The sequence below is a fragment of the Lepidochelys olivacea genome (genome assembly GCF_965140295.1).
Source record: "Lepidochelys olivacea isolate rLepOli2 genome assembly, chromosome: 6".
In the NCBI taxonomy this organism is placed as follows: Eukaryota; Metazoa; Chordata; order Testudines; family Cheloniidae; genus Lepidochelys; species Lepidochelys olivacea.
In genome coordinates, this window is record NC_140416.1 from 69,040,315 (window position 1) to 69,050,061 (window position 9,747).

At 43.1% G+C, this 9,747-nt stretch overlaps 1 protein-coding gene across 2 annotated transcripts in view; it reads right to left on the reverse strand.

Annotated features, from left to right (window-relative positions):
• Positions 1–9,058, reverse strand: part of BAHD1 (bromo adjacent homology domain containing 1) — a 68,275-nt gene extending 59,217 nt beyond the window's left edge. Inside the window, exon 1 of one of the 2 annotated variants that reach the window (XM_084632747.1) lies at positions 8,734–9,058. The gene's annotated coding sequence lies outside the window, so the exon portion shown is untranslated. Of the gene's footprint in view, positions 1–8,642; positions 8,713–8,733 lie in introns of those variants that run through there. The other variant, XM_084632748.1, reaches the window with a different exon arrangement.
• Between the last annotated feature and the right edge of the window lie 689 nt (positions 9,059–9,747).

Sequence of the window (9,747 nt, forward strand, 5' to 3'; positions counted from 1 at the left end):
ACAGGACAGCATTGCAGTTGTGGATTGTGGGTCAGCATTGGTACATTACACTGCATGCTGTGAGACTTGTTCAACAGTCATTAGAAATAACTGCGGTTATGCTCTAAAGTTATTTTCAATACCCTTGGTAGCACTGGTACAGTATTTATATCTCACAACCTCAGAAAAGCTCTCCACAGCACCATGCATATATGGCTGCTTCTACACTATGAGACGGGGGTGTGATTCCCAGCTTGCATATGCATAATCTGAGCTAGCACATTAAGAACAGTAGTGTAGCCACAGCAGCATGGGCAGCTGTGGCACAGGCTATTATGCTCTGAAGTTATTTCTGATGCTGGTAATCCTCGTCTGCCCTAATTCATAACTATTTTCTCACCTCTCTTGTCCCCTAGAATAACCAGTCCCTTAAGAAACCTCCCTTCTCCGCTAACTCCTTTGTGTTTGATTTCATCATTCTTCTGTTGCTCCCTACATTACTACAGTCCTCAACTTCTTTTCCTCAGATACCTTCCTCAACTTTAAGAGTCTGCTGCTGCCCACCATTCTATTAAACAATCTTTATTCCTGACCATACTTACCTTCATACTGCCAACCTTTTCTTAAAATGCTTTGTAGTTCACCTGGGCAACAGGAGAAACATCAAAGAAACCCCCTCCTCTCTCCTTAGCTGGTGATTTGCTTCCATTGTCCATAAGCTTGGCTCCATCCTTGAGTATGAACTTTCTCCTTACACGTGTTTATCTGCTCACTGACACTTTTGCAGCATTGCCCGCCTACCCCAATGCTTCAGCTTTACCTCTGTTGAGATATTCAGTTCCTCTCACCTCAAATATTTAAACTCCCTCCCCTCTTTACAGTCTCCCCAAATCCCAGTTTGTCAGACTTTGGGCACCTACAATAAAGGGTGACCATATCACGGCCAATCTCAGAGAGCTTCACTGACTCCCCATTCATTTCAGGATCTACTTCAAGTTGCCCTTTGTTTTTAAGGCTCTCCACAGACTTGATTCATCTCACAAAACTTATCTTTCATTCTGTTCCCTTCTCTACTTCTAGCACTAGCCTGCCCGTTCAGTCCAGTCACATAATTTTGCAGCTGCTGGTGGAAGGACTTCTGCAGAGCTCTTTCTGTATAACCCCACTTCATATCAAACTCAGTTGAACTGAGACTAATCTTTCTCCCTTGCCTAGAACACTTAGTTTCTTCTCCTTTGCAGTTAAATTGTTTTATTTACAGGTATTCTATAATCACTTGAAGATACAGTCTGTATAAGAGACACTATATACCTGTGCTGTACAAGGGGACAATTTAAGGAACACTTTTCAGTAAGGCATTCAGGGCCACATTCTGCAATAATAGAAAGCCAGCACGCTTAGGGTCTACCTTTGTCTCTACAGCTCTAAATTCTTGTTTAAAGAACAAGATTTAAACTAAAATACATTTGTGAAGAAAAACTTTTATATAACTTAATGTCTACAATTTTAGTTTCAAAGAAAACTTTAGATAAATTAAAATATACTAAGTCACACATACATAAGAATTCACAAAAACCTTTGAGGTATTACTTGATAAAAATCCAGCCTACTTTGTTCAGGACATGCATACTTCCACCCCTGCACATTTTAGGCAATATTTTGAATAAATACTCTAACAATGGATAGAAGGAAACATCACCATAATTGGCTCACAGAGGAAAACCACATAATTAAGTTGTGGCTAAACAAGGAACAAAGTCACAGCCCAAGTTAACGTTAGAACTGACAGCCCTGAACTAAAGCGATAATGGACCACATTCAGAAATAAGATGCTGTAATAAATCCCATTTATTCCAATAAAAAAAAATTATTCCACTTTAGCCATCCAGGTGCTTACTTGTATAGAGAGCAATTTCTATTAACATGTGCATCTATCACACATTAAACAATGCTACACCAAATACTTGCATATACACCTGAGTGTAAAGAAAAATGCTTCACTGCATTTTAGTCTTTCCTACTAGTGTATAGAGAGACAACATATACAAGCCCCAAGACATCTAATTTATGTACCAGTCCTTCCCAACACCAGTCATGTATAAGAATATTACAACACTGTAATATGCTGAGAGAGTTGGTGTATCAAACATATGCATGGTACCAGGCAATACTAAAAACCATGCCAATAATCTGTTTAACTGCCATTTTCACAACATTTACCTGTTCGAACTTAATTGTGTGTCTGCCTACGATTATAACTGAACATTTAACAGTGTACTTATCAGTAAATGGCACTGAAGCACACATGGTTAAAAAAACTTCCCTGAAGTGTTTTGGAACCAAACAGCCTTGCATTAGCATTAGTGTAGAAGAACCAGAAAATGAAAATGAATAGAACCAGTTAACAGCAAGAGTGAAACTGACCAGCTTAATGAAATCTAGAGGTAAAAATAGCACAATTATTTTCCCCCCAGTGTTAAGCTGTTAACTCATAGCTGCGAAAAGTGTATTACGAAAGTGAAGTTTCTAGCCTTGTCAATCACAACAACCTTAAAATGTAAGCCTCTGGAAGCACTGCTGCCATGATGTATCTGCATCCTGACACAGAGTATAAAAATATGTTTCTACCTTTTCATCTTAATAGGCGTTTATTAGCTGCACTTCACTGCTAATGACATACTAGCTACAGACAAGCGCACTTGTTTAGGGCAGTTGGACCTATGGCACATTATGTGTCCTGACATTCCATACCTATTTGCTGCCAGAAAAACATTCACCCTTCCAGCAGCTACAAAGGCAAATTATACAAGTAAGGTGGTGTAACTTGTCTTAGGGCTCTTAGAAAAGGGCTCACAGAAAATTTGAAGAGAGATCTGCATGTGCTGCTTAAGCTCAAGAGTTTTAGCTAAAACAGTGTAGTCTTTTATCAAAGTTTCACAGAATATTAAATGTAAATAAGTGATTAGCTGGACACACAAGCAGTAGAATTAGTTTTACCCATCAAAGCTTTTCTTCATTTCAAGAGCCCCAATTTAAGTAAATTTGTGTGACGCAGAACACCTACCCTTGTTCATGGAGTTTCATTACAAAACCTTTAAAGGGACATCAATTTAAAGTATAAGTCTACATGGACTTTTAAAACTTACAGTGTGGCTACAACTGAGATTGAGTGGAAGTTTGTTTGGTAGTTTGACTCAGTTTCACTCTTTTCCCTTTATACTGTTTCCCCTGCTGGCGGGTTACCCACACAGCAATAGGAAAATGGGATTGTAAAAATTACAATAATTGGCAAAGGAACAGAAGGCAGGTGTAAAACCCAAAATCATTTTGAAACTAACTAGATTTAATTTGACACTTTTCTGTTTGGACACTGTCAAATCAATAAAGACTCAATTTTGGTTTCATTTAAAATCTCTCTTAAAATAAGAGTATTTTGTTACTATGCCAATGGAAGAGTTATTTAAAGAAAAAACAGTAACCGAGACATTCCGCTGAAGTGTTTGTGACCCAAACATTGCATTCTTGTGCTAGTGCAGGAAGACCGAAAAGTGAAATTAACTATTTTGTCCAAAACACAACACTAAAAAAAAAAAAAAAAAATCTATCTTTATTTAAATCTTAACAAACAAAGGTGGCATGAGTAATATTTATAAGGAAATTTGTTTTCAAGCCCCCCCGCCCCCAATTTCAAATTTATATTTATTCAACAGTATGTATTCAATATTCAGGATCCACAACATGAACTTAAGTAGCGAAGACCACTATGATTTAACTTTTATATTAGCACGTACAGACTAGGTACAGATCGGGTGCTATTGTTTGTGTATTTATACATCTGTAAATAGCATGTTTTTGCCCCAGTTAAGAAAGGCAACTCATGGTGTTAGGCACCATGCACATTCTAAGAAATTCCCTGCCTCAAGAGCGTTTACAATCTAAATCATGTTTTGCTATTTACATTCTTTATAAAGAACTGCTTACACAGCATGCTACCACAGATGCCACCTAAAACCAAGGTTTTAATATGTTCCACACACTTAACAGTTTGGGGAAATATCCAAAGATACGTACTAGACTGGCATTAGTGAATCATAGCCAATTTACTTTCTGTGAGCAATAAATTGCCTTGATGCCGAATGACATTTAAGGAGTATGGCAAAGAAGAAAAAGCCCTTCAGAAATCCCATGGAATGTAGAGGGAAATTCCAAAAAAAGAGTTTTACCAACATTTCCCTAATAGTCATATACAATATTATCCCTGACCATGGCATATTCTGTGGTATAAAATGTAGAGTGTGTATTTTAAAGCATTTGGGGTTTTTTTTCTTGTTTCAATGTTTGTTGAGGTACATTAATTTTTCTGTAGTATGCTTCCAAGTTAACTTTACCATTTTTCTGAACTTCTGTTTTCATTTGATTATTCACAGGAAGATAGATACTTGAGACTTTTAATTAGTTTGATCAATTAATTGGGAAGTGAGTTCTCTCTCCATGGTGATTTGTGTGTGTATATTCCCCCGTTCTCCCCCCCCCCCCCCATGTGTGTTTTGTGGTGGCTTGGTGAATATTAGATGGGGCAAAAATTTGTCTGGAACTTTGTGTGGGTGTGTAATATATTTGGACATTTTTGATGAATCTCAAAGTTCTGATGTATTAAGTCTGATAATCAGCAATAAATATACTAGTTTTCTGGTGGCCTGAGTTTAATGACAGAGTGTAACTGCATGCCTATGTTTGCCTAGGATTTCTAATGATTTTTTAGAATTGTTTATTTTGGATAGGTCTGCTGTTAAGAGCTTGGTTTCAATAATGAAGTATATCAGGTCAATGTTTGAAGGAGGAGTATACATTTCCCAAATAATTATTCATCACTATCTCAGTAAAATAACCATGTACTGCACAAGCACAATAGCAGCTGCTCACAATACACACTCACTGCACAATGACAATTATTGCTAAGACATAACACTAAATGAATCCAGTAGTTTCAACCAATGATGAAAATGAATAAAGGTAGTATAAAGATATCAAAGAGGAGACCCGAAGGTGACAAAAATTACATTTTTTTAAAACGTTACTGTAAGCCATTTTAAATGCAGTGATGCACAACCTCAGAGGCTTTGAAAGTAACCAAATTCCAGCTAGAAATCCAGTATTATCAGCCCACAATGCTGCTATATAAAAAATGCATATCTACATTAATGCCAAAAATCTGAAGAGGGCTAAGTCATATTTTTTTCCAAGATTTGAGCCCAATATTCAAATGTGTCAGATTTCAACATCAACTACAGATTCAACCAAGCCAAATGCTAAAGTAAGTGTGGGACGATTTTAGTCACTGCTTATAATTGTCGATTTCTCAAAATGACAAAATCCATCATGGCACAAAAGTATTTTACTAAGGCAACGACACTGTATTGTTCAGCATAACTGTTTCAGTAGATAAACTGGATCATCCAGATCCCACACATGAAGTTCCACAGTAAATTATTCTTCCCTCAACAGTAGTTCTGGGTCTTTAAACTAAATTGTATATCTATAATGTATACCTTATCAGTGAGGTCAACCTAAATTCTGCATCAAGGACCCCAGATTCTGCAGCACTCATAATACAGCAGCCTGGAAATGGAGGCTGCTTCAGCTCCATTTAAAAATGGAGGGATTTACTCAATTAAATATGAAAATGAATACAAACAATTAATGCAACATTCCAGGTGTTTAATCTGACTAAATTAAAAATTAAAATTAGTTTAACATAGTTTTGTATTGAAGTTGCAAAACTCCCTCTTAGAAGTTGTCAAGGAATCTGAAGTTTTTGGCAGCTCAGCAGGGGACAGTTGGGGTTTTTGGCACTTGAGAAAGTGTGGGGAATGATTTCAGATTGTGGTATAGTCACATTAGCAGCTGGATATTTCTGCTAAAATGATCAGCAGTGAACTAGTTAATGCTGGCATTTTAGTTATAATTAGATTTCAAAGGAAATGCATAGTACATACAGTGCATCACATTCGGAAGGTTTGCTTCACAATCATAAGGGTGAGAAACTTACGTTTTTAAAAATGAAAGCTCAGATTCTGGAGCAGTTTTGCACCCACAGAATCACAGAATGCACTGAGCTCTGCTTAGTAGTAGCAGTCTGGAATTATCATATTCTAATTGTGACAGACTGATGGATAGGTCAGTTAACTGTAGTACCAACTGCCCAGAAATGTTTTCTTAAAAGTTCATCTGCTCCTGATGAATATAACTTCCTATGTGAAAGAAGAATAAGCTGTATTCTTAAAAAAAAATCCTGTTTGCAGGCTACTGTCTCTTTAGAAAGACGTACCATAAAGGCAAAATAAGTTCTAAATTTAACATTTTCAAAGTTGTCTTTAAAAAAAAAAAAACAAAAAAAACCCAAGCAATATTTTATAAGAGAGATTGGGTAGCCATGATGCACAGTAGAAAGTCACAGGTTGTAACAGGAATATGCTGGGATTTTAGCATCTTCGTTTATCCAGCTCACTGGTTCTCAAATCATAGTCCAGAGAGCACTTGCTAGTCTACAGAGATCTGGCCAGTCACATGGCGCTGGCTCCTGTGTCTTGCAGAAGCAGCTGGAAAGAAGGAGCCAGTGAAGCTGCCTCTATTAGAAGGCACTGCTACACAAAAGAAACAAGCTTCTCTCAGCAATGAGAGCCACCAACAGGAGAGAGAATATCCAGGAGGATGGGAACCATGCAAATAGGCAGCATGTGTAGGGGAAGAGGAGGAATGTTTAAAGTGAAGAGCAATGGAAATGGTGGATTTAATCCACATATACCCCAAACAGAACAAACCCTTATTACAGTAAAGCCAGTTAATTGCAATAAATACTCTATTACTACTACTGTAGGTAAACTATTGCTTTAGTTGCCAGACATAATTAATTCAAAACAAAGGAACAGTCCAGTCACTCTATTAACACATGATCTACACCATGAGAAAGTTTGAGAACTTATCTGCTTAATGAACATTTATTCTTAGTACAGTTATTCTAAATTTCTGGCATACCCATAAGAGCAATCTGCTCACAATAGCCACACAAGCTAAATACCTACCGTTATATATACGCCTTTCAAACTTCTGTTCAACTATAAAACAGATTTCGTGCCCTATATCTTACTTTAAAAATACTTGAAAATAAACACTATAATGAAACACTAAAAGCCTTTATACTTGCATAAGAAATGATATAGTGAGCATATACAGTCTGCTCTCTATCTATTTAGGTGTTACATCTAATGTACTCACAAATCCAAACTTGGCATTTCACCCTGGAATTATATTAAGATAACCTTTCTCTGGAGGGGGAGATAGATGACACCTTGTTTTCATTCTCTGTGTGAAGTCCACTACCCTAACAAAATTCCTTCTCCATTTTTCTTAACATGGTGTTGCTTCAAACACATGCACCACAGGAGATACAAAAACGTAAGTTTATGTTTTCCCCCCTTGCTAACACACTCCACTTGAATCAATATCAAGTGATTCTGTTTCTTGCCATTTCCAGAGAAAATCCATCAAGATTCATTTTCAAACATTTTTCCCTTTAAGGCTGTATGTAATGCTTAGTCACTTCTCCAGTTTTTTTCCCCTGTTTTAAATTGCCTGTCAAGTTGCCCAACATCTAGGAATCAAGCATTCTGTTTGTCTTTGTCCTTTAGAGCCATTTTAATAAGGACATCCGTCTCAGATTTTTTCCCCCCAAAAAAGAAGTCTGTGTAGATTTTGTAACACTCTCGGAATTAGCAAATTGTAAAATATTCTTATGACTTTAGAGAGACAGAGGAAAGGGAAAAAGATAGCTGGCCAACGAGCACAAACTCCATTTGTGTGCTTCCCCCTGAGCTCATCACATGCCCTTCTCCACATCACTTGGAGTTTGTAAGTTAATTGTTTTATTACATAACTTTAAACCTAAAACTAATCCCAGAGCAAAACGGCCTGGTCACAGATATGATATGGCACTGATGATAGATACCGGGGACTCTCAACCCACCTGCCACAAAGGCCATTTCCTCTACTTTCTGTGGAAAGGGAAGCCGCTCAGACAACAGGGTGATGGGCGGGGTAAAATGGAAACAACCCACTATGTCCTTCAGCTCGCCTAAGTGCCAGCCTGGAGCAGGATGCCCTTTGCGGTCAGATCGCACCCCATCTCCCAGCCTAAGGGTTACAGACCCGCCCGCCCCCGCTTCGCGAGCTCAGGGGAGAGCGAGTGTCCTAATGGGCAGCTCCTTACAGTGGCTGGCTGAGCTCTGGGAGGCCGACGCAGCCGGGTCTCCCACCCCGAGCACACGCGAAGGGGAGCGGGGGCCCATGCGGAGATCTGGGGGGTGGGGAGAAGAGGCTCCGCCGCCCCAGCCCCACATTATCTGTCAGCTCATGCCGCCGAGCACGGGCCGCCCGCCCACATCGGGCAGAGGACTCCCCCGGGAGAGGGGGCTCGGATACCCGCCGGAGTAAACCAGCCCCCTCCTTCCCAGCCAGATCCGGGCGGAAAGTTCCTCGCCTTCCCGACCCGACCCGGCGCCCTAGGCAGGGGCGTCCCGCAGGAACCGCCTCGGGGGCGGCGGGAGCTGCATCCCCACCCTTCGGCGGCACCTGTTCCCATCACCCCGCTCCGCAATGGAAGTTACCCGGGGAGACGGAGCCAGCCGAGCGCCACAGCCTCCGCCGTGCGGGATCCCGGGGCGGGCGGAGCCCCGAGCACCATCGCGTGGGACTCACCGCCGCGCTCTCCCGCGCTGCTCCGTGGCCGGCCCGGCCCGGCCCGTCGGGGCCCAGGGCAGCCGGAGGCCCCGGCCGGGATGGAATCCAGCAGCTGGACCCCCCCCTGGGGCGCCCGAGTCCCGGGCTCCACGCTGCTGCGTCAGCGCCTCCGCCGCCGCCTCCCCCTCCTCCGGAGCCTCCCGGCTGCGGGATGGGGATGGGGGCGGCCCCCCGGGGCGCCGCGATCGGGCTCCTCACGCCCGCCGCGGCCGCCCAGCGCACACAGGCCGGGAGCAGGCGGCCGCTACGACTGGGACAAGAGGCTCCTCCGCCGCTGCCGCTCGGCTCGAACTCCCCGAAAGCAGCAAGCCCCTCCGTCCTCCTTCCTGCTTCCTCGTCCGCAGCCAATCAGCGCCCTCCCCACCAGGCCGCTTCTCCGCGGCCGCCAATCACACGGGCCGCTGCTAGCCAATCCCCGCTCCAGCCACCCGCCCGAGCCGGGCCAAGCGCCCCCCCACCACAACCGGGTCCCAGCGCAGGAGGCTCCCAGCAGCCACGGCATGGCCACCACCGCCCCAGGGCGGGGGAGGGGCCAGCTCCACACGAGCCTCGGCATCCCCCGCGGAGCATCGTTGGGCGAGCCCCTGACCCAGCCCGGCTGCCTGCCACCCCTCTAGGATCCCTTCCTCATCCCACACCCCTCCTGTATCCCCCCTGCACCCCATTCCTCCCTGTATTCCCCTAGAGCCTCGTCCCCTGCCCTTCAGCATCCCCCTACCACACCCCCGTTCCCATCCCAACCTGCCTACAAGCGCCCTACATCGTGTCCCACCCCCACTCGCGCGCTGCTGCGCCCTCTTTCCAGTCCAAACCGTCTCCCCCAGTCGTTTGCCCCTCCCCATCCCACAGAACCCAGACTCTCATGCCTGACCCACTGAAAACCATCCCTAGCCTAGTCACTGCGCCAGCCTGCCACCCACTCTCCTCCCTTGTGACTCTACACCACGGTCTCCAGCCCCTCACTGAGCTTCC